The sequence below is a fragment of the Amblyomma americanum genome, chromosome 1, assembly GCF_052857255.1.
Source record: "Amblyomma americanum isolate KBUSLIRL-KWMA chromosome 1, ASM5285725v1, whole genome shotgun sequence".
Taxonomy (NCBI): Eukaryota; Metazoa; Arthropoda; class Arachnida; order Ixodida; family Ixodidae; genus Amblyomma; species Amblyomma americanum.
Genome location: NC_135497.1, coordinates 474,600,223 through 474,624,728, shown reverse-complemented (window position 1 = coordinate 474,624,728; position 24,506 = coordinate 474,600,223).

Genomic DNA, 24,506 nt, shown 5'->3' with positions numbered 1-24,506 from the left:
ACGGCGCCGCTGAATGGATTCGTACTGTGGCAATATGCTTAATGTACATTGCAATAAATCAGCTGAAAAGGAGACAGGCATAAACTAGCACGGAATTTGCCCATGGCGAGAAAGGGCTTTCTCTTCATGCCGCCAAATATAGCTAACTGTGGATAAAATTTTTTCTGTCACAGACACACTTTTTAGAGCAAATATTCTTTCAAAAAATTGGTCGCGCATAAGAGACTACCTTTTAGAAACTTCCGTTTTTGCATTGCAGAAAAAAAACAGACACGTTTCATTGGTGTAGTCTGCTATTTCGGGTTCATGCCCTATGTCGTGCACAGGCAATATTCGCTAGATGAGATACTTGCCCAAGCACTCGCTTTTCTATGAGAAAATAGTTTGCGCGCTCTAAGTGCTAGCTCTCGCCATGCGTTGGCGCTGCGCTTACAGATTTTTCAGAGAAAAACGTGAATTAGGAAACATAAATATGTTCTACTCCAATTAGGTGATAGCCGTGTCCATGCAGACAAGTACATCATGCGGGTATTTGTAAGAATTAATTCATGAAGTGGAAGTAGCTGCAGCACGCAATGCGCGGCCAACGCCAGTCTCCGAAATGAACCAAACGCAATCCTCGGCGAGTATAGGTAACATAAATTGCGTTTGTCGAAGTAATTTGCAGCTGTTAAAAGATGATTGTCTCTGAGACTCCTGCGAGAACTGTGCAAAGTGGTCTCGTCTGCAGACTGCTGAGTTCGCAATTCACGACAAGCTTTGTTTCTTTCTTTCACATTTCAATGCAGATGTAGCACAGGTTTCCTATGAGAAAGCCCAGTTTGCTGCGAAAATGGCTTTCAGCGAGGGAGCAAACGGACTTGAGCCCTAGCAGGCGCCAGACACTGTGCTCAGCTCATTTCGAGTCAAGCGCCCTCGGATGCTTCGGATCGTATAAGAAATGCATGCGTAGCTGCAACTAAACAGCAAGAAAAAATCAATCCGCAGCACAGTCAACAAGCCAACGGATGTTAATCCGAAGCTCTGCCTTTTCGACATGCCTCGGGCGTCCATGGCGGATGAAGTGCAGAGCCGCCAGGTTTCCCTCCAGTGTACAGTAAGAAACTCTATGCTGATGGGGAAGACGAGAGGGGCGCGCGGAGCCTGCACTTGTGCCGGGCGCCAAACATGTGGTGCGTAGTACAGTTGTTAAGTGACATTTTCGGCAGCGCGATAGAAGCAACTTGATCGTGAAGCAGAATGTGGAGTATGTACACGGATGCGCGGTGCCCGCAACGTGTTGGCTGCCGTTTCTTCAAGGACCAGAATAAGACTATAGGTGAAGAAACGGCGTCAGAGCAGACGCGCAGCTGCGCCCAGAAAAGAAAGGAAGCAAAAGAATTAAGCAGCAAAAGCAACTATTTTTGGTGTAATAAGAAGGAGAAAGCAAAGTCTGAGCGTGAACTGCAAAGCGAAATCGAAAAAGCGTACCCTAAGCAGCGCAGTGTCAGCGATCAAGGAAACGATTCATTCTCTCGCATCCCCGTGGGATCGACCATTGATCGCCAAGTAATTTCTTTCCCTGCTGAAACTGCATGAACAGTTCCGAAACGGAATAGAACTATAACTCTCCAAAGCTGTTCTCAAATAACAGTTCGGGCGGTGCTAGGAAAAGAGCTTGGACCGAACTTCAGAAAAGTTGATCTCGGAATTTTCCTGTGAAGTATTTTTCTCCTCTCGATGGCTGTGACACATGAAACTCCGTGCCGTTTTCTCTGCACGCAAAGTAGATCGCAGTAGCCGGCGCACACTTTGACTGTCAACGTTTCCTATCGAGGATTTAGTCAGGGCACCATTTTTCTGCTGTTACCAGCTGGAGCCGTAGGGAAAGAACTTGCAGCTCTAAGTCCACAATAAGAAGTTGCACGCACACTAAGGCCTCACCAGCATCGTTTTTCGAGCGCTTAATATGGCATCACACTCGAGATCTGCCAAACACGAAGCCCGAGTGAACACTGAAAGGTGAACTTTGCTTAAAGTATTTGGCACGGAGCGTCGATGTTTCTAGTTGCACCATTATACACTGCAAGGCAAAGAAAGAAGACGCAGATAGCTCCGCAATGAAAATTCCGAAATTTCGCCGTGCGTAATAGAGAGGCAGAGGTGTTTTTCATTTCTGAGGAAGCCTTCCAGTTCACTGCCTGCGTCTGTAACGGCGAGGGTACTCCCAGGGGCGCTAGAGAAAAAAAATCGAAGCAGCTTAAGCCCCGACGGCCTCGTTTCCCATCGCAAGATTTTACCCTACATTACTTCGTAACAGCTCGTTTGGAGCGACAGTTTTCCGTTATTTTTATTCAAAGCTGCTTATCGATCGCCGCGTCAAGGAATTCTCCGCACAACCCTGACTATTACTGCAATCCTCAGGCTGAGATACGAAACCAGTAGCGCCAGTTCCCGAGGAAAAAGTGCTTTGTTCGGTATATCCTCAAGAGTCTTCTTCGCTACCGCATAAATAGTCCTAAATGTAATAGTTTCATTTTCATGTTGTACGCACTGATTGTTGCTTCTCGTTTGATCGGTGTTGGATTCAACGGTGTCATAATCTGCATGTTGGAATAACCTTTCTAGTTGGTTGGTTGGTTCATGGGGATTAACGTCCCAAAGCGACTCAGGCTATGAGAGACGCCGTTGTGGAGGACTCCGGAAAGTTTCCGGACCACCTGGATTTCTTTAGCATGCTCTGAAATAGCACAATACACGGGCCTCTAATATTTCGACTGCATCAAAATACGACCACCGCGGCCGAGATCGAACCCGCGTTTTTCGTGCCAGCAGCCGAGCACCATAGCCACTAAGCCACCGCGGCTGGAATATGCTTTTTGGTCGAGGAAAGTTGCGGGTAACAAATCAATCAGGACTTTTCTCTTTGCAGTTCTCCCCATGCGGGCATTGCAAGTGCCATGGGTGCTGTTGTAGGACTGTCTAGTCGCGTTTTAGCACGAAAGCCTCAAGGCTACCGTTCAGCGGAGAACCCGGCGGCGCCGGTTCCTGGGGTTAGCGGGAATATGCGGAGTGGTCTAGAAGGTAGTGAATAAAACTGAATAAAACATCGCCACAAATTGTGAATATTCGGTCGCAACATTGTTCAAACGTCATGATCACCGAGGCACGTTCATTCGCGTTTCTTAAATTGAGCGCTTGTGTGTCTTCTCCGGTAGCGTTCATGCCTGAGAATTGACATGCGAAAAGAAACCCAGGCCACTGAAGTTAGCCATTAACACTATCGCATGATATCCTCAAGGTGGAGCTCAAGCCTCCGCAGAATTTTTCGTGTGCTCCTTAATAGGTTTGTTAGATTAATATGTAATTTATAAAGCCTTATTAACACACCCTATTGTATTTATTGTATTAGTATTACTTTGACGGCGAATAAGTTGTTCTATATCATGCGAAATAGTCTTGATCAGTTGAATGCTGCTTTTGCTGCTTTGTGGAATCTTCTCTTGAGGTTCTCTGGAGAAATAGAGAGTAACCCTGGCACCAATCCCGCAGTAAACAAAGCATGTACAGATGCCGACAGTGCCAATATTGGTAAAATTTCCGCAGGTGTTAAACATTTGGAGCTGAGTCAGTCGAGATTCCTTCTGGAAACAGAAGCCGTAAGAGAACAGGAAAATGCACTGAATGCGTCGCTACAAAGTCTTGTTAACAGACTGGCTTATATGAAAAGTGATGTGCTTTCCGTGAGGCAAACTCAAAAGCAATGGGGCAGCTGCCGCATCCGGCGGTGTTAAAAACCCGGGTCAATCTTTGGCCAAACATAAGGTATCACTTGACGGTGTGAACTACAGATCAAGAAAAAGCAAGTTGCTCATTTTCGGCTTGGGTGATTCCTTGAATGAAACTTGGTGTGAATCAGAACAAAAAATGCTGGCTTTATGCCAAACGCAACTAGGTGGACATATTGCTCCTGAAGTATACAATACTATCACCGGCTTGGTTAATTCCAAAAAAGCACGACGCACTGTCCTGTGATTATTATTAAGTTCCGCAGATTCAACGATAAAGAGCGTGTCTAGCTATCTCGCGGTATCAAACTCAAGGATACTAGCTTTGCAATCCGTGAAGATTTCACCTTTGCCGTCAGACTTGTGCGACCTAAACTTGTACGTACACTACGCAGAAGCCATGGATTACTCTTTTAAACTACGGTACGAAATAAATGCTACACAAAAGAGTCTACCCGGGACACGATTGTTGGATTCAATGAATAGCAAAGGGGGAGGCATCTGCGCAATCATTCTTTAGGGCAAACTCAGCATAAAGAGCGTTCGATTGGCTAGGGCAGTTTTTGAGCTTACAGTTTTGGCTGTGAACTGTAGGTTCATAAAAAAAAATCCGATCAATTCGCTACTCCTCCGTCTTCAGTTAAGCCACACGTGATTATTGGCACAGTCATCGCTTGATGAACCAATTTACAGCTGCCGCGGTGGCTGAGTGGTTATGGCGCTTGGCTGGTGACCCGAAATACGCGAGTTCGATCACGGCCGCGGCGGCCGAATTTCGATGGAGACGAATCTAGAGGCCCGTGTAATATACGATGTCAATGCACGGTAAAGAATCCTAGGTGGTCGAAATTTCCGGAGCTCTTCACTACGGCGTCCTTCGTAGCCTGAGTCGCTGTCGGATGTTAAACATCTTGAAACATAAACCAAACCAAGCCATCAACCGAATCTATTTTCACTTGCGAAGCTTTTCCACCTGGTTTTCACGTCTACCTTCCCGACCGTCTTTCACATGGGGGTGGCATATCTTGTTAATTCGTGCTTTCAGTCGTCTCCTCTGGCGACTCCAACTCAATGCGCTGAGGCTCTTCGTGCGATACTTTTAAGGCGTAAGCATTTTTTCGCTCATGAGAGGCGTGGACTAAGTTGTAGAAGAATGGTGAGTTGGGCGAGTTGCATGTAGTTCACTTTGGCGGTAAATTCAGCGCAGATGGAAGAAGGACACAGAAAGGGGGACAAAACAAGCGCTGTCTCGCAACTAAATTTCATTAAGAAAGAACGCAAATATATACATACAGAAAAACGGCATAGGTGCGATAGGCACGTAGTACAAAGACAGCATAGAGCGCACTATCACCTCCAAAGTTAAAAAAACCAAATACACTGCGCCACAGATCAAAAAGGTAATACGCCATGTGGCGTCTAAAAATCCTCTCTCTTTCAAATAACGTGACCGAGGGAGTGCTGACAGAGACATCTTTTTACTTTTCGATAAAATACGCCTTCATAATCTCTCGAGTGCGCTGGTCGCGATGCAAGTACAGCGCGGTGGTTGCTTTGAAATGTGCTTTGCATACCTTTTTATTTTTCTTGGTGCACTCTGCACAGTGTTGAGTGATGCTTGAACGAACGATGTCTGAAGAAAGGTTATCATGTTCCATGAGCCGGACGTTCAAGCATCGCCCGGTTTGTCCAATATAAGCTTTTTTGCATGAAAGCGGTATCTCATACACAACGCCGCGAACACAACCTAAAAATGGGGAGCGGTGACACACTGTGCACACGAACGGGCTGACGTTACGCCGCCTATCTACTCTACTTTTTGTCATGGCACAAAGGCAATGCACTTTAAACAGTGCTGTGCATACGGCGTAAACTCCAAACCTACTCCCAATATTCCTAAGGTTGTGCGACATGCGATGGACATATGGAATTGCCACGGTTTTCTTCTTTTTCTTTTGTTCTCCCTCCTCACCGTTCTTAGTGTTCCCGGAACGACCAGCCTTTACCGTGGAAAGGCGCTTCTCACACTCTCTTGAAATGACCGAGTCTGGAAACCCTGCGGCTGCAAGCCTTCGTACTTGAAAGAACACACCTTCTGGGATGCTATGTACACAGGACTTGTCAAGTGTGGAGCGCAAACATGAGAGCGATACTAATCTTAACCAACTTGGAGTGCCCTGACGAAAAGTTAAATATCGGCTTCTTGGCATGTTTGGTTTGTTCATCCAACACACATGCCCCTCCTTGAACCTGAGCCTGATGTCGAGAATCTGGAGCTTGTCGTTCACAGGTACTTCTAATGTGAACTTAAGGCCTATGGCATTCTCTTTCAAAACCTTCAAGACGTCGACAGTACGCCTCGCCTGTCCGTCCTTTTCAACCAGTACAAACTCCGCCGGATACCACGGTACCAGCACGCCAAGCGTTGGCGCTCATCCATCATCGGCGCGTGCCACCTGGGAGCAGGAGGGCACATTCGCCCTTCGCCTCACACCTGCCAAACGGCAGAACCGAGACCACACCACATGCTTCGAGTTCGCCGCTCATCACGGCTCCTGATAGCGAGACACACGCAAACGCGACAAATCTCGCCGAAGCTCTGGCCAGCGCGTTACAGCAAGCGCTGCAATCCGCACAGCCTATCCCGCGGATCGGAACTCCGATCCCCAAGTACGGTGGCTACAGCGATCAAACAAGCGCTAACCACTTTTTGCTGGCTCTCGACCAGTACGGTCAGACAACCGCCGAAAATCCGACTCGTCGCTGGTGTGGCGCTGTGGGAGACGCTTGTAGTAGATACGTCATTTGTTGTTATTCTAGCTCTGGAACCAGGCTGGTTTAAGTGCTGCAAGGAGTTAAAACTACGTATCAGCGTTTATATTACGGTTTTGTCATGAAGTCCTTTCCTTGCTCCATGCAGTTTTTGCTTGCCTCACGGTACCTAAACGCTGCGCCTCTGGCAAAAAAACGTCCTGGGGACGCCGCTGCTGCACGGCGATCCCGTGTACAAAATGAGTGTACTACAGCATGTCTTATGACACTTTCGGTGGGATCGGAACAAGCGAATACAGAATATCACTTACCTTCGAATTTCGGGAGCTTCCTCAAGAGTGGCCTGTTAAAAGGGCCGATCTTGAGGTGAGCTCCCGTGCCGATATGCATCGCCGATATGCATACTGTCTGTAATCGTAGCAGTAGTAGTAGTAGTAGTAGCGGTTTATTAAAAAAAGAAATAAAAAAAGTGAATGAAAAGTGTGTTGGCGGCCGCGACAATTGCTATCTAATATCTTAGGCACCCGAGCTGCATCCGGCGGAGTTGGAAGGGAAAGGGAGAAGAGGATAGCGAGGAGAAGTATAGCGGAGAGCAATAGCAAGAAATGACAGGGCAGAGCTTAGTACACTACAGCTAGCAAACGAAAACACCGATGCAGAGGCTGTAAAGGTTAAATTTATGCATGCGTGTTTACAGTTTAATAAAAGGTCTTCACTTAAAACCCAACGAATAAGACTTTTGCTTCTGCGCAAATCTTGTTGAGCAAGCAAACCCTACTTTTTCAAAAATTTATTGCACACCTGGTACAGCATTGCGTGTTCAAGAAGAAGCCCTGTTGGCAAAGCTCGCATTTGAGATGAATTGAACAGCGGTGTACCACATCTGATAATAGTTGTGTTTTACTTTGCTGATGATTGTTCGTGCGACAGTGAGAAGAATCACTGAAAAGCAAAAAAAAGACAAAATGAAATACTACTACACACAAGCTTCGTTGTCGCGAAGCGACAGCTCTAAAAAGAGTAGAACGCGACAGCCTATTGCAGCGTTGCCAAGGGATCCACGGAACGCCATCGCCCGTTCGGCGCGACGCATTGCCAGTTTCCCGGTTCCCGTTTCCCGCACCGTTGAGATGCGTTTCCGAAGTGAACGCAAAGAACCATGGGAAAATCGTCTGCCAGCTACTTCCGGTTCCAAAGTTCTCCCACACACTACCACGATGCACGCATGCATTTGCCGTGCATGCGTGCATCGTTTATTCACTCATTTATATGTGCTGCGACATCGCTTATTGCACATCACCATAAGGTAAGCGCGTGGTGCGTATCAACGCGTCCTGAGCGCCGAAATTGACAATACCGAAAGGGAAGAGTGTGTCGTCGTTGTAATTAATATGCCAGCGTAGGTCGGCACCTCTGCGTATTCACGGCAACAACGGTTTCACACGCGTTTGAACTCGTTTAACGCGTCGGTCATTACATATTCTTTTTTTTTTCACCACACTACAAAGGCAACAAACGGCTGAAACGTGCACAGTTTAGCAGACGATATATATGTATTTTCATCACAGCATGTAAAAGCTTCCAGTGGCCTAGAAAACTATCCATACATGCAACTGCGAACAGCGCGTCTAAGCACAGCGCACTGCATACGCATAGAAAACCTCCTACCATTTACATCATTTTGAACTTGCATTCGTGCAAAAGTACACCACGACGCAGAGCAGAGTCGACGTCGTGTTTGTCTTGCGATGATTCAATACAATCAGCGGTATTGCAGTGCAAATAAATTAGTGTAAGAAGCGATATCAACACAGTGACTGCCGCGAAACAAGCCAGCAGGGGGAGTTCGGAACCGGAAGTAGCTGTAGCAGACTACTTTCCTGTGATCCTCTGCGCTGAATCTGGAAACGCACGTCCCACATTTGAGGAAAGGAAATAACGCCTGTTTCACATACCCCGGTGGACACCCGGACAGCGCAAGGGAAGGATAATAATAATAATAGTTGGTTTTTGGGGAAAGGAAATGGTGCAGTGTCTGTCTCATATATCTTTGGACACATGAACCGCGCCGTAAGGGAAGGGATAAAGGAGGGAGTGAAAGAAGAAAGGAAGTTAGAGGTGCCGTAGTGGAAGGCTCCGGAATAATTTGGACCACCTGGGGATCATTAACGTGCATTGACATCGCACAGCACACGGGTGCCGTAGCGTTTTGCCTCCATAAAAACGCTGCCGCCGCGGGAAGATCCCCAGGTGGTCGAAATTATGCCGGAGCCCTCCACTACGGCACCTCTTTCTTCCTTTCTTCTCTCAGTTCCTCCTTTATCTCGTTTTGATTAAGATGTCCGCCGAGATTTGAGACAGATATTGTGCCGTTTCCTTTCCCCAAAAACCAATTTTCAATTTTTCTTGCAATAAAAACGCAGCCGCCGCGGTCTGGTTCGTACCCGACCACGGCGGCTGCATTTTTATGGAGGAAAAACGCTAAGGCGCCCGTGTGCTGTGCGATGTCAGTGCACGTTAAAGATCCCCAGGTGGTCGAAATTATTCCGGAGCCCTCCACTACGGCACCCCTTTCTTCCTTTCGTCTTTCACTCCCTCCCTTATCCCTTCCCTTACGGCGCGGTTCAGGTGTCCAACGATATATGAGACAGATACTGCGCCATTTCCTTTCTCCAAAAACCAAATATTATTCTTGCCATAGGCCATTGGCGTTCATTGTATTCTTTGTGTTCTTTGGCGTTGACAACGTACCATAGTGATTATGAGGAAATGAGTAATATTAATAATAATAATAATTGGTTTTTGGGGAAAGGAAATGACGCAATATGTCTTTTTTTATAGTTGGACACCTGAATCACGCCGTACGGGAAGAGACAAAGGAGGGAGTGAAATAAGAAAGGAAAAAAAGAAGTGCCGTAATGGACGACTCCGGAATAATTTCGACCACGTGGGGATCTTTAACGTGCACTGACATCGCACAGCAGGCGGATGCCTTAAGGCGCGCTCACATTAGCGGGAAAACGCGCAACGCAGGACGTTTTCCGCGTGCCGCTTCCCGCACAAGCCGGTTTTTCTCCCGCGGACAGCCTGCTGTGCCGTCCCGCAGAGCGATGGGTCCGGTACCTATTTTTCCCGTGCCGCTGACGAGAACAGCCAATGGGCGCCGACCGTGAACCGTGACGTCGGTCCCAGTTCAGTGACCCCGTCGCCGGAGGCGGAGGCTGCGCGCGTCCGGCCAACCGGGCACTCGGCGGCTGCTTTGCCAGCATGAACATGCGACTTGAGACGGTGCAGAAGCGACGGTGCAGAAGCAGCGAACAAACAAGTAATAAGTACGTTTGCCGTAGCCAACAGCTTATCGCTGGAACCAGCCATCCTCGAGACAAAAAGGGCGACGGGAGGGGAGCTAGCAGACGATCAAGACGACGACGCGAGAAAAGGGTGCGCTTTCCAGTCTTCTCTGGTGTCACGTGACTATCCCCTTCTCTTTCTTCTCGTTCGGGTACTCCCTCAGCGCCTCCTCTCTCCACATTTCAAGACAACCGCAGCGAGAAAACGCGCGCAGTGTGAGCGTCATTCTGAGGAGCTGCGAGGCAGCGTCGACGTTGACGCTGTGCCGCTGCGGGAAGCTTCCCGCTAGTGTGAGCGCGCCTTTAGCGTTTTTCCTCCATAAAACGCAGCCGCTGCGGCTGCCTTCATAAAAACGCAGACCGCATAACTGGCTCCCCGCGTTAGTGGACGCCTCAATCCCGCTTTGAGGTACGTGGACGCGGTGAGAGAGAGATGTTGGCTGTATTCATTAGCGCTGACAACGTTGTGGCAGACACGCGGCATTGCAGCAATAGGCCGGAGCGTTCATGGGTGACCAACCTCTCTCGAGCAGCCATTAACTGCCAGTGTGGTGGGATGAACGCGCTGCCTATCCAGTGTGCGGAGCGCACCAAACGTTACAGATGCCAAGACGCGTCTAGTTGCCCATAAAACCCAGCTTTCAGTCTCTAAGCAGGTTCAGCAGTAGTTAAACCGCAGCTAATTTTTAAAGCGAAAACTTTATTGGCCGCGAACTTGCGATTTCGCCGTGGCGGGGCTCCGAGGAGGCACATAACGTCACAACGCGCGCCTCGCCGCAGATATTTCTCTCTTGCTCTCGCTCCCTAGTCACTACTGTGCATGCGCCACCAGTAGCACCAAGCCGCGGGTGTCCCGCAGCTGCGCAGCGCCGCGCCTTTCCTCAAAATCCAACTTTCAATTTTCAGTTTTCTCATTCTTTCCCTCCCTCCTTTATTCCTTCATTTACGGCGCGGTTCAGGTGTCCACCGAGGTGTGTGAGACGGTTACTGTGCCATTTCCTTTCCTCAAAAACCAAACAAAACAAGATATTGCAACATTTCCTTTCCCCCAAAACCAATTATTATTATTATTATTATTATTATTATTATTATTATTATTTTTATTATTATTATTATTATTATTATTATTATTATTATTATTATTATTATTATTATTATTATTATTATTATTATTATTAAGAGTCGACGGCGTTCATAGAGTTCAATGGCGTTGACAACTTTGCAAAAGGCCCTTCATTTTCACGAAAGGAAAGGCGCACAACTAGCTCTGTGGGTCAGTGGAGACCTCAATCTCGCTTCCATGTACGTGGCGTTGGTGTCCAACTACAAAAGCCTGCTTTGATTGCGTTCCGCACACTGGATAGGCAGCGCGCCCTCCCTGCCACTCTGGGAGGTGGCATGCAGTTAATGGTTCAGGAGTAACACCTGTCAAAAGACGGAACACAGCGAAGATACGAGGCACACACACGACGACTGGACTAGCAACTGTGCTTTATAGAAGAAAACAGTCTCCCAGGAAAAGTGGCAAAGTTTGCGCAGCATTGACACAACGTTGACGCCCACTTCGCCGGAAAGCAGGGCGTCAATGTTGTGTTTTCAGCTCCCTGCAAGCTTTCACGACTGTGCTCACGTGTTGCACGTGGCGGGACTTATCGGCCGGTTTGTTCGACGCAGCATGAAAACCGCTACGTCAACTGTGCCACAGGTGTGGTTTACAAAATTCCGTTGACCTGCGAAAAAGTGTACATTGGGCAAACAGGCCGATGTATGAATGACAGACTAAGAGAACACCACAACTCTCTGTCCCCTACTGACGGCGCTAACTTGCCTCGACATTGCCGGGAACGCGGGTGCTACCCGCTATTTTCCAATGTTAGTATTGTCGGCAGAGGCAAAGGAAAAGTTGAGCGCGAAATCCTCGAAGCGTTCTTCATTAGTATTCAAGGAGACGTTTGCATCAGCAGTCCTTCTATCTACCTCATGCAGAAGGAACTAAGCTTCCTTTCGCAACGGCGTTAGATCACAGCTTATCTTTAGATGTAGATTGTTGTTAACTGAGCTGCGCAAACTTTGCCACTTTTCCTGAGAGACTGTTTTCTTCTATAAAGCACAGTTGCTAATCCAGTCGTCGTGAGTGTGCCTCGTCTCTTCGCTGTGTTCCGTCTTTTGACTGGTTTTACTCCTGAACATGTACCAACTGACCCAGATTTAAACACTACAGTTAATGGTTGATCGCGAGAGATTGACCACCTAATGAACGCTGCGGCCTAGCTATTGCTGCAGTGCCGCATGTCAGCCGCAACATTATCAGCGCTAATGCATTGAGGCCACATCCCTCTCTCACCAACGCCACATGTATCAAAGCACGAACGAGGCGTCCGCATATCCAGGGAGCTAGTTAAGCGCCCTTCCTTTGCTCAAAGCCATCGCCCTCTAGAACATTGTCAACGCAAACGCCAATGAACCAAGTGAACGCCGACGTCATTCGTTTTGTATACCCTGGATTACCTGAGCTAATCCACAACTTTTTTCTGTTTGCTTCCATACCTTGCAGACACATTTTCGCCGACAGCCTAGTAATGCTTTCGCATTAATAACCAAACACTAAGAGTGGACAACTCTAGTCCTGTCGCAGCCGAACTCGCGCTTCCACGTCTGCGGCAGGTGGCCGTGCACACACGAAAAAAGGAAGGGGCTAAGGACGTGGCTTCTAGTGTCCTGTGCTTCGGCTTTACCTTGTCTGTGTCTGCGACCATGGCTACGACAACCGCGTGGCCGGCGTTATTGCGACCTGGTCGTAATATTGGAAAGCCAAGCCAAATAGTTATTGCGACCTGGTTATGGTGGCTAGAAGGACAGGTGTCAGCATCGTCGTGGTCGCGCCGTGTTCGGGAGCGTGCTGGTGTTTCATGCCGCTGCGGGGCGGCGCGCATGTCGCTACCGAGACCCGTCGCGAGCACCCGCCAGTCGCCGTCGCCGCACGTTTTTTCGCCTGCACACAGGTACGGGCACGTGTTCTCACAACGTCGGCGGTGTGCTGGTTTTAATTTGTTTTGGATCGCTACGTACCAACGTTGCCGTGCCACAGTGATGTCTAAACAGCAAAGACACTGCTTTGCACCTTGATGCAAAGCGGGGTTATGTTTCGGCCCGCAGACAAGGAAAGAAGGCGTCTATCTTCGCTGTTCCCGTCGACGATGAACGACGCAGGGCCTGGGACCGCGCGATTCCTCGTGCTGACAAGCAAGTGGAGAAGAACTGTGATGTTTGCGAGGCTTATTTCGACGACAGATTCATCGTTCATAGCTACAAGCATGTCATCAGCGGCTAGTCTGAGAAGGATGAATTTTCTGGTTTCTGAAGAAAATCCGTCCAACCAAAAAAAAAACAAAGATGAAGACATACTACTTAACTATCATAACGTTAACACTGCCAACAGGGTTTTCTTTTTTCATATCATTGTACATTACCCACATTGTGTCGTCTATTGTGACTTTTTAATAATGCCTTATTCACATTGTTACAAAGGTCCCATAATCAAATTTGACATCACAATCTGGCTGTGTTTGACGTAGGTAGAAATCAATGTTCGCAAACTGGTTTACGACTGCACCTGCATTTGCCATTCAAATCTCAATGCCATGTTTGTATGCCCATTTTAGCATTGCATATTGACTTTTTTTTACTGCTGTTATTTACATCCTTTAGCTCATTTTTGTATAACTTGCAGTTCTTCCCTACATTGATGCATATTTTCTGTTCATTTTCTTTTGATGGTGTTTCTGACATTCAATTGTGTGTGTTAAAATAAATGGCTTTTTTTAGAGCTTGTACAAAATAGACCTTGTTTTTCTATGTGCAAGTCATCAAAATCAATCGTGTAAGTATGGTTGCTGATGCTATCTGAATTGAGACGTCATGGAGAACACTACGGCATCAAAGCTAAAACTGCTAACTATTACGTTGCCCTCAATTATTTCTCAATATTCTCTATTCTCAATATATCTATTAAAATATTGAAAATGAGGGTTAGCGTTTTCAGCGCCAATACACGTTTTGCTGCGAGCCTTTGTTGTAATTCGCATGGTATCGTGAAATAGCGGCAACGGAAGGCGGCTGCTACGCGCATGCGCGCGCGGTGGGCGTCTCGGAGCCAACAGTAGCGCCGCCGAATCTGGATGAATTCTCGCCCCCTCGCCGGCACACCGATGCTGACACTGGTGGCTAGAAGCCACCATACTGACACCTCTCCTTCTAGCCACCATAACCTGGCTGTAATAACGAAAGCGTTATTTTGACCCATGGATTGGCTTGGCGTCATTTATGATTTGTGGATCGCGGTCATGCGGCAGTTTTGCATCACTTGCTTGTTTGATCGGCCTCTGCACGTGTGGTGTAGAACATTGTTATCATTGTGACCGCTTGCTTCGGTTTGGTTTGGTTTGGTTTATGAGGGTTTAACGTCCCGAAACGACTCAGGCTATGAGGGACGCCGTAGTGAAGGGCTCCGGAAATTTCGACCACCTGGGGTTCTTTAACGTGCACTGACATCGCACAGTACACGGGCCTCAAGAATGTCGCCTCCATCGAAATTCGACCGCCGCAGCCGGGATCGAACCCGCGTCTTTCGGACCAGCAGCCGAGCGCCATAATCACTCAGCCACCGCGGCGGCTGACCGCTTGCTTCGTTTTGAAAGGACGCTTGTGTGCTTGCGTGGTTTGCGTGCTCGCGCTTCCGCAGTGACTGTGCCTTCGAAGGCACTCCAGAAAAAGGAGTCTTTTCGAAGTGGCAACGAGCTTTCTCAGGAAAATTTGGTCGGAATTAATTGACCGTATAAGAATACGCTTTCATTGCGCGTAAATTAAGGGTTTGTCGAGTGGGCATTTGTGCCCTCATCCGTTTCGAGCTTTCATCCTGCTTTGCGCAGAGTATAGGCAGGTTAGTAATGTGAATTCATTATAACGTATGGCAATTATCAGAAATATGATCAAGCACGGTGGTTCTGCAGTCCCCGAGGCATTCATTCGTCAGTCGAAGCGAACAGCGAATCCATACGTACAGGGTCGTCCACGCTGAACACGCAAGTGCATGGCTGCACGCTCTGGAGAGCCACTGCATCCGACACGGCCACTCATTGCAGTCGAGTGGCGCAGAAGTTGGACCTGGGCGTGGCGCTTCCCGTCATCTGCCACTTCGCTTCGATGCGCGGCCGTGTCGGACTAAGTGACCCTCCAAAGTGCGCAACCATGTGCTCGCGTTACAATAAGAGAAAAAGGTTCTTAGTGGCACGTCGACAGGACCAGATGGTATTCCGATTATGTTAATAGAGAAGCTAGGACCAAAATCCAAGCAACCATTAATAGAGGCAGTGAATAAAATGATAGTGGATGGCAAAGCACCCAATGAATGGCGATGAGGTAGAATGAACCTGATATATAAGGGAAAGGGGGACAAAGCTGACATAAGCAACTACCGTCCCATAACAGTGACATCTGTGGTTTACAGGGTGGTAATACAGAGTATAAAGGACAGACTGCAGGCTTGGGTGGGAGAACGAGGGGGTACTAGGGAAGCTACAAAATGGATTCCGGAAGCAGAGGAGGTTGGAGGTCAATCTGTTTTCATTGACGCAGTGTATAGAAATTACTGAAAAGGAACACAGTGCCCCTATGGCTAGCACTTCTTGATATTAAGGGAGCCTACGACAAAGTTAACCAAGAGGATTTGTGGGACATACTGGGCGCATTGGGTGTGGAAGATGGAGTAATTTATCTTTAGAAATATACATATAAAAGTAACAACCTGCTTGTAAATTGAAAAAAAAATGTACCTGGGTCTATAGAGATACCGCAGAGGCTTAGCCAAGGACGTCCTCTGTCTCCTTTGTTGTTTATTTTGTACCTGCAAGAGGTTGGAGACTAAACTAGAGAGGAGCGGACTAGGCTTCAACCTTTCTTTTTTTCAAGCAAGGCGAATGGATTTAAACCGTCATTACCGGGACTAATATACGCGGATGATATAGTGCTAATGGCTGACAACAAGGAATATTTGCAGAAGTTGATAGACATTTGCAGTACAAGAGGGCGATAGATTAGGTTTCAAGTTTAGTAAGGAAAAATCTGCAGTCATGATATTTAAATGGACACTGAGGAGAAATTGAAGTTCGCTAGTATCGATGGAATACCAGCTCCTGATCACAAAAACGCCACTCTTACTGAAACCAAGCTATTGTAGGGTAACAAATAGAAAGAACCAAAATACAGGTATCACCCGGCACAGGCCAATCTCGCAAGTACAAACGTGATGACGTCATAGGACAAGAGACGCCAGCTTGGAGGAATATTCCTTCCACCATGGAAACACGAATCTCTGAGGCTGACAAAGGAAGGTTGCGCGGGTTAAATATTGAAGTAAGTTTCGTTTTGAGACTGATAGTGCACTTTTATTACACAAAGAAGGCCGACAAAAAGGCAACCTGAATGTTGGAAGCAAAGAAAGCCGATGTTTGGCGGCGCCACGGGCAGCCAGGAGAGCTTCGGTTATTATGGTGCTTCGCGTCTATGAGCTTTCCGTGCCCCGTGGTTTTGTTTTTGACACGCCTCGATTTAGAAGCGCCGAACATCAGAAGAACTCCAAGTGCCGCTTCAAGTGCTAGTTATACTTTGAAGGAGCCGGTTGAGGCTGGTCAGATGATCGCCACGGTCGATCAAAAACTATCATTGCACGAAGGTCGGTGATCGTACAAGGCAGTTAGCATTACAAAGAGCACTTGTGTCTTCGTACGCTCACCCGGGGAAACGTTCCGGCTGTGCCAGTTAACTTCGAACTACTTAACGGAAATCGTCTATTAGGGACGGAAAGCAAGATACGAGGCAGTTAAAAAAAAGTTATTTGGAACCTGCAGAGACCGCGACTCCACTCTCCTCCAACTCGTTTGTTTGCGGCTCCTTTAAATAGCTTCGGCAGTTGGGCAGAGCTGGTCTATTCGAGCTCTCGGCTAATTTAATCCATTCACAGTACACATCCGAAGGTACATGCAAGCGAGCCAGAGAGCCCGATCCAGTGGAACCCATACCTCCGGAAACGCGAGGAAAGCGTCGTGCGTCGGCTTTACTTTCAAGCCGCAAACTTTAAACGTGAGCACCCTTGAGCACCTTCCATTTTTTGTGGCGAAAAAAAAATTGGCCCGCCGTGGTGGTTCAGTGGTTAGGGCGCTCGACTACTGATCCGGAGTTCCCGGGTTCGAACCCGACCGCGGCGGCTGCGTTTTTATGGAGGAAAAACGCTAAGGCGCCCGTGTGCTTTGCGATGTCAGTGCACGTTAAAGATCCCCAGGTGGTCGAAATTATTCCGGAGCCCTCCACTACGGCACCTCTTCTTCCTTTCTTCTTTCACTCCCTCCCTTATCTCTTCCCTTACGGCGCGGTTCAGGTGTCCAACGATATATGAGACAGATACTGCGCCATTTCCTTTCCCCCTAAAACCAATTAAAAAATTGGCCCTTGACACCTTTGGAAACCTACTCGAAGCCGCCTGCTGCACCGTGCAAAGACGCCGTTCCAGGAATCACAATCAATTAGCCCCAAAACCTCGGACAGCCTCCGATGCGCGCGTCGCGCCGACCTTGTCCTCGCCCCTCGCGATTCCCCGCACTAGGGTTATGATATTTAATTAGCAACAGCTGCTCACAGAGGAAGGGGAAAACGGCTCGACGGCGCCTAACCTAACTGTGCTACCTCAAAAGCATCGCACGATCTGTGGGGCTAAGGTCACTGTAAAGCAGGCTGGAGTTTTTGCGAGAACTTCGTTGTCGGGTTCGGGAACGGGATCCATCGTAACGCTGGCAAGACGCCGGTGCAAACGTAAACGAAGCGGCGGTAGCGACCCCGGATAGATGCCTTCAACGTGCGGTGGCGGTAATTTTCATTTCGGTTGCTGCTAGACCTCACCACTAGGCGCCAGAATTCGCGGAGTCTGTGTTTACGTCACGTTTCACGTCACTGCGTCCTATGACGTCATAAGAGAGCGGCGAGTTTGAACCGCAGCGGCGGGAAAAATTTTTTCAACTTCGAATCCAAATTTCTTTGAACTAAATGCATCTGAAACTAAATGCACCGGACAAGTGGCAACAAAGCCATGAAATGCCGAACTATCAGATTTTGCTAACAAAAAAAATTAAGAGTTCTCACTGTCCCTTTAATGATGAGGTCGGCGAGCATAGAATACAGGAGCTCACGCTAGAAGTAGTGGATGAGTAGAAGTATCTAGGGGTGTGGATAAATAATGGTTCTGAGTATCTTACAGAGCATGAAAAATATGTAATGAATAAAGCTAGTATGAATGCAGCTGCCATGAAAAAAGGGCACTGTGGAGTCACAATAAGTATGATGTGGTAACAGGAATCTGGAAAGGGGTGATGGTTCCTAATCTGACTTCCAGCAATGCGGTCTTGTGCATGAGACCAAATGATCAAGCAAGGTTAGAAATCAAACAACGCGGGATAGTAGGGCTAGATTTGGTAGCACATGCCAATACACCAAATCAGGGGGTACAATGTGATATCGGATGGTCGTCGTTGGAGAGCAGAAAAGAAAGCAGTAAAATAGCATTTGAGGAGCGACTGAGAAAAATTGGGGAAAAGCAGTGGGCTAGGAACGTTTTCACATACCTGTACATAAGGCATGTTGACAGGAAATGGAGAAAGTGAACTAGAAAATTGATAAGCAAATATCTGGAACATACAGGACATTTAAGCAGGCTATTGCCACAGAAAATATCTATGACAATTGTAGGGGAAGCTCTTTGTTGTTTAAGTTCAGGACAGGAGTTTTGCTGACCAAGACGTATAGAGCCCAGTACCATGAGTTAGACACGTTGTGCTGTGCTTGTGGAAAGGATGAGAAAACGGCTGAACACTTGATACTTTTCTGTAAGCAGCTTCACCCTGCAGTGGAAAGCAGCGAGGCTTCAAAACATTGGGGTTTAAGGGCAGTGAAGGAAAATTAGGTTTTAAGCGTGCAGAAGTAACCAAGCAAAGGTTATCTGATTGGTGCTAAAATCAAGACAGGAGCGAATTTTTGCAAGTCATGGCTAGGTGGCTTGAACCACCGCCCGATTTAAAGAGTTCCAACATTATCCATCAATCCATCCATCCATGGTCAATTCCCGGCCGAATACGGGGCAGAAAGCACTTTTTTGTTTGGATTGAACCTTCACAGAAATGAAATTGCTGTAACAGACTCATCGTTGTGCTCACGTAACACAATGTCACTCCATATTGCGCAGAAATTTATTTTATCTGCCTTGAAGTGCGAGGCAATAACACTTGAGTATTACAAGAATTTTTCCCTTTGTACTAAAATGATTTAGTTTGCTATTAACTCTTTTAACAACGGTTCATACTGAAAAGTAAATATTTCCCAACTTCCTAAAGCAAATGCCAACAAATGTCTTCAAGTCAGGGCTCCTTTACGAATTGCGGCGTAACTGTTGTCAACTTTGCCCTTTCTCTCTCACCATTTAATGCGAAAACAAGCGAGACTTGAATTGAGATGTAAATAAGATTGCTGTAGCAGATCCACTCACTGTGCTCGGCTAAGAGATTGTCAATGCTATTTGTTTTTTGTGTACAAGTTTGCTTTAGCTCCTTTGAAAGTGTTCTGTTGCAATACTTGAATAAAGTACAAAATTAATCGTACGACTAAAACGTTTTCCCGGTTTCTAGCATATTTATATTGACAGAACGAAGTAAGAACGAAGTAAGAACATAGAACGAGGTAAGAACAGTTTAGGTGTATAGAGGGCGTCACAATTATCATGTATCGCAAGCACCCTCTACGTTCATCTTTATATAACAATATCATCTTCGGAATAAAGGGGGCTTTTAGTGCCACGCCGACGCACGCAAACCTCGGCGCCGAAGTAGCGGCGCCACCACATATTGTGACAGTGGACGGCCCGGTAGCTTGGCATGTGGCCATCTTGATTATTGGACCATGGCTACTCACGCGAGAAGCATACCGGGCGATGGATTCGCTCGTACTACCGCCGGTGGCCCGTTTTCTGGAAATACCTCGGCAGCCACCTTTATCATGGTACCAATGGAAGTGCTTCGAAAATTTCTCTACAGTAAACAGGACTGGACGAGAAGTCACAGGTTCAGAAGAGGGCCATGGATCTTAGTACAACACTTAGGTGTTGAGGGTCGCCGGGATTTCCGCACGTGGACTCCGCGACCGCAGAACGTGAGCGATGCAACGAAAAGAAGTTGAAGCACGCAAGCACTCCGCCCAACGTTTACACTGAAGCACTCGGCTTTCTGGAACGCCATTTGACAAGTACTGTGAAAGTCCTAATTGAGCGTTGCCAATTGACGCTGCGACGTCAGCTTCCGGATGAACCAAGACTCGACTACGCGTGACAGCTCTCCATCAAGTGGAAGACTTGCGGCTTTGGCAAGTTCTTGAGGCAGCTTTGCGTGAAAAGGACGTCGATGGGGTTCGAAGTGTGGAACTGCGACAAAAGTTGTTATTAGAAGGGTCGACGCTTACGCTGTATGAAGCAGCCTACATCCTGCCTACGTAGGAAGAGGCAGCAGATGGTGCGAGGCTTTATTAGGACGGTTACGACGCTTACCGGGTCTAGCGAGTGACAGAGGCAAGTGGTCAGCCGCTGAGGGGCGGTTCCTTGTGAGGTCCGGTGCGGCTCAGTCAGACACCTAGCCAACTCGCGGGAATGCAGGGTACGTGGGAAACATTCCGAGCATAAAGGTGAAATATCTTTCATAATACTTTTGATGACATGGGTACGAAAAAAATATTGAAATAGTTTACTAAAACTGTAATAACCATACTTAAGATTGTATCTGTCTGTAACCTAATACATTTTAATTATATGCGTCGTTACTCACACCCAGAACTTCCTCCAGCCGCCGCGGTGTCTCAGTGTTTATGGCACTCGGCTGCTGACCCGAAAGTCGCAGGTTCGATCCCGGCCACGGCAGATAAATTTCGATTGGGGCGAAATTCTAGAGGCCCGTGTGCTGTGCGATGTCAGTGCACGTTAATGAACCCCAGGTGGTCGAAATTTCAAGAGCCCTTCACTACGGCGTCCCTCATAGCTTTAGTCGCTTTGGGACGTTAAACCCCCATAAAGCAACCAAACCAACTTCCTCCAACTTATTTCCAACGTAAGTATTTACCACTTCTTGCTCTACAACATTAGGCAATGCGCATCTTGCGTATTCAAGATGAACCGCAGCTCTAGTAACGTCTCCAATGTTTTTGATGTTGCCCTCTGCTTCCTTAACAAAGGAGGATGTAGTAACGCTTTTGTTTAGTCATCGAGGAAATTGACGCATGCCTCGAACGCCGGAAGTGGTTTAGGTAGTACTTATTATTTCTGCGTTGGGGGGGGGGGGGACTTCTATTTACTTTGCCAGATGATTCTTTGTTTCAGAATGTTCAGAATCCTGTGCGTGAATTAATATCCTAGCAGTGGTAGAGCTCTGTGGCGCAACGCTTTTAAAGGAGTCTTTAATCATTGGCAAAATTTTCACATATATTTCACAAAACTCGATTTGTTTCTGCTTAGTAGTAAGTTTTGTCAATATTTGTGAATGCCGTCACTGAATGGTTCATTATCCAGAAGATCGGTTCTGATGAGAACTATCATGGGCAAATGAGGAGATACAGGAATAAGAAAAACATCAGACGTACACACGTATAACACTATAAAGAGCATGCTCTACTCTACGTATTGAGAGATATGCGTAGGCTCAGATATTACATTATGCAACTTCAAACTCTTCATGAAGTAAAGCATAATCATTCCGGGTTTCATCAAAACCAATCAATGCTGAAGTAACCGACAGTGATGAGAAGACTGCAGGTTGGATTACCGCACGTTACACGGGAGAAGAAATAGACCAGGCCGCATGTGGTGGTGGTGGTGGTAGTGGTTTTATTAAAAATAATAGTAAAAAGGAAGGAAAAGATTTTTGCTAGCCCCGGCATCTGCCATCGATACTGAAGCAACTGAGCTGGGGCAGCGGAAATAAGGGATAGCAGGCAGAATGGAGAAATGAAATGAAAGAGGTGAGAGGACAGGAACAGAGGAAAAAAAAATCTAATATAAGCCTTAAGAGGAAAGGAGTCACGAACACATGAACCGGAAAGCAAACAAACAATGAGAACACTCGCGGAAGAAAAAGGAGAGCTTGAGGAAAAAAAGAAAGGTTCACTCAGCGTTCAATGTTCGGCGAAGTGCTCAGTGTTCGACGTGTGAGCTTGGTAGATAGTTCGTCGGGCGAGGAGGTGTGGCGGGGCGTCGGCGCAGTCTACGGGCTCCGGTCAAAGCCCTGTGGAACACAGGCGCGGCCCCCAGGTCAGGTAGCCCGGGCAAGCAGCAGTGGCGACCGGGGCGGCCCGTGATCTGAGGCTGCCGAACAGGAGGGGAACAGCGGCACCTGGGCCTTGTGGTTCAGGCCCTCGACGATGGCTGTCCAGGTCTGGTAGGCCGGGCATCTGCGGCTGAGGCCCAAGCCTGGAAATTCGGGCCGCCAGCAGATCTCCAACACGTCCGTCGCCGACCGCGTTCCACCTGTTCTATCCCGCACGCGCTCCTCGCCACGATCCATTTCCGCTTTTTCTTCTAGAGCGTCTTCGCCAGCCGCAGTGTGGCGCCAGTTCCTTACACCGACAACTACAATACCCCCAAAGTAAACGGAGAAAGAGCAGCAACTCGAACTGGTTTTGATAACAAAACCCGGTGACTGGTACGCATTTTGAACATCGCTAAATAAGACGAAGTAAAAGAAACTCAAAAGTACTGCTCAAGGCTCATCGCCTTCACCTACTCGCCCAATTTTTCGTTCTGCTGATTGGTGCAGAACGCCACTAACGAGTCCTGGTTCTAAAAGCTTTCTATAGCTCCAATACTAAAATATCCTTTCGACATAACCAGTTACTAAACGATGCTTTCTTCGACAAAATAAAGGCAGTAGCATCCCCCTGTGCACCAGAGTTCAGTTTTTATGATAATCTAAAATCATGCATATTTACTGTAGCGACCTTCTTCATCCATGTTCCACTCATAGAAATTACCGTCTCTGTATGGAGAATACAAAAGTATGTAGATTCTTCCCGAGGTTCCGCGCACTGGAATGCAAACTGAGACAGAGCTTTTTGTGTCTTCAGCTGCAAGAGGCCTGACAAATGTAAAGCCTGAAAGCTCAGTGCTACCACTTACACACGTGCGCAGCTCTTGCAGCGTCAGTATCTGATCAAATGTGCAGAGCCGGAAAGTTTTTTTTATTCGCATTACAATCCCGGCCTGAAATATCCTTACAAACCTTAAATTCTTTTCTCTCTCCTCCCCACGGGGGTGCTGAACAACATCCTGTACTCGAAGCATAGTTGCACATTAATGTAGATGAAACTTCTTCCACTCCAATCTGTCAGTGACATTTGATTTACTATTATCCCCCGATTGCTCACGATCCTGCATGATACTTGGATCCCTTTTATCAATTATGATAGAACGCTTGGCATGAGGGAATGTAAGCGCACGATGGCGTGGGAACACTGAGGAAAATAAGGAATCATCTTAACCTAAATTTTATTACAGCATTTCTCATTCCCAAATTGGCATACTACCTTATCAATAGATGCCACCTCCAACAGAGTCCCAAGGAACAGACCATTATTTTAACATCAGTGTTTTTAGAGCTGACATTAAACGGTGCTCTTCCTTTTGTGGAAACAACGCGTGACTGAAAGATGTGTATCGAGACGTTTTTCAAGCGAGCTCTGTTGATGGATTTTACAATAATTTAATTGCCTGATTCCTGTTGTTTTTTATATCTTCAGCTAAAATTGTACCTAGCTCCCTGCTGCAATGCACGGAAGGGTGACGCAGATATGTAATAAATAATAAATAAATGGACATCAGTGTGGTCTTGGACAACTTTGGTCACAGAATAGTGGCCATTGTGCACACAGTTGCCTTCAAAGGCAACCTGAAGGGGTTCTTAAAAAAATCGACTTAAAATTTATGTCAAGGCCAGGAAACTTGGACAAACGTTTCTCATTTTCACGGCTTCCACCGTTGCCACGTAGAGCTAAACACTCAAAATCACCGCGGGTATATCGAATGTTTGGTACGTCTAGGAATGGGCAGCATCGGAGATATATGTATATTCGATACTATCTTTCGGCACATTCCGTGTATAACTATTAGGTATCGTTTGCCAAAAATGAATGTATAGGAGTATCGCTACCGAAAATGCACTCTTACACCACATTTAAGCGGGCGACTTTAACCACTGTTAAGGTAACTACGGTTCCCCGTTACTATAGTTCGCAGCGCTCACACGGCAGACGAAACTGCAGTTACGCCAACTAACCACAGTAACCCAAACCGTGCTTGCCGACCTCCGTTTGCCACCTAACCGACAAGATGGCGGCGCCCGTGGCAGCAGAAACATTGAAAGTCTCCTCCTCCCAGAGTTGTGTCATCTGGCCTGATTCAACAACCGCGGCCTTGATACGCATCTGGGAGGACCAGCTACCTGCGCTTCACGCGCAACGCTCGGATATATGCTGCAATTGTAGCGGA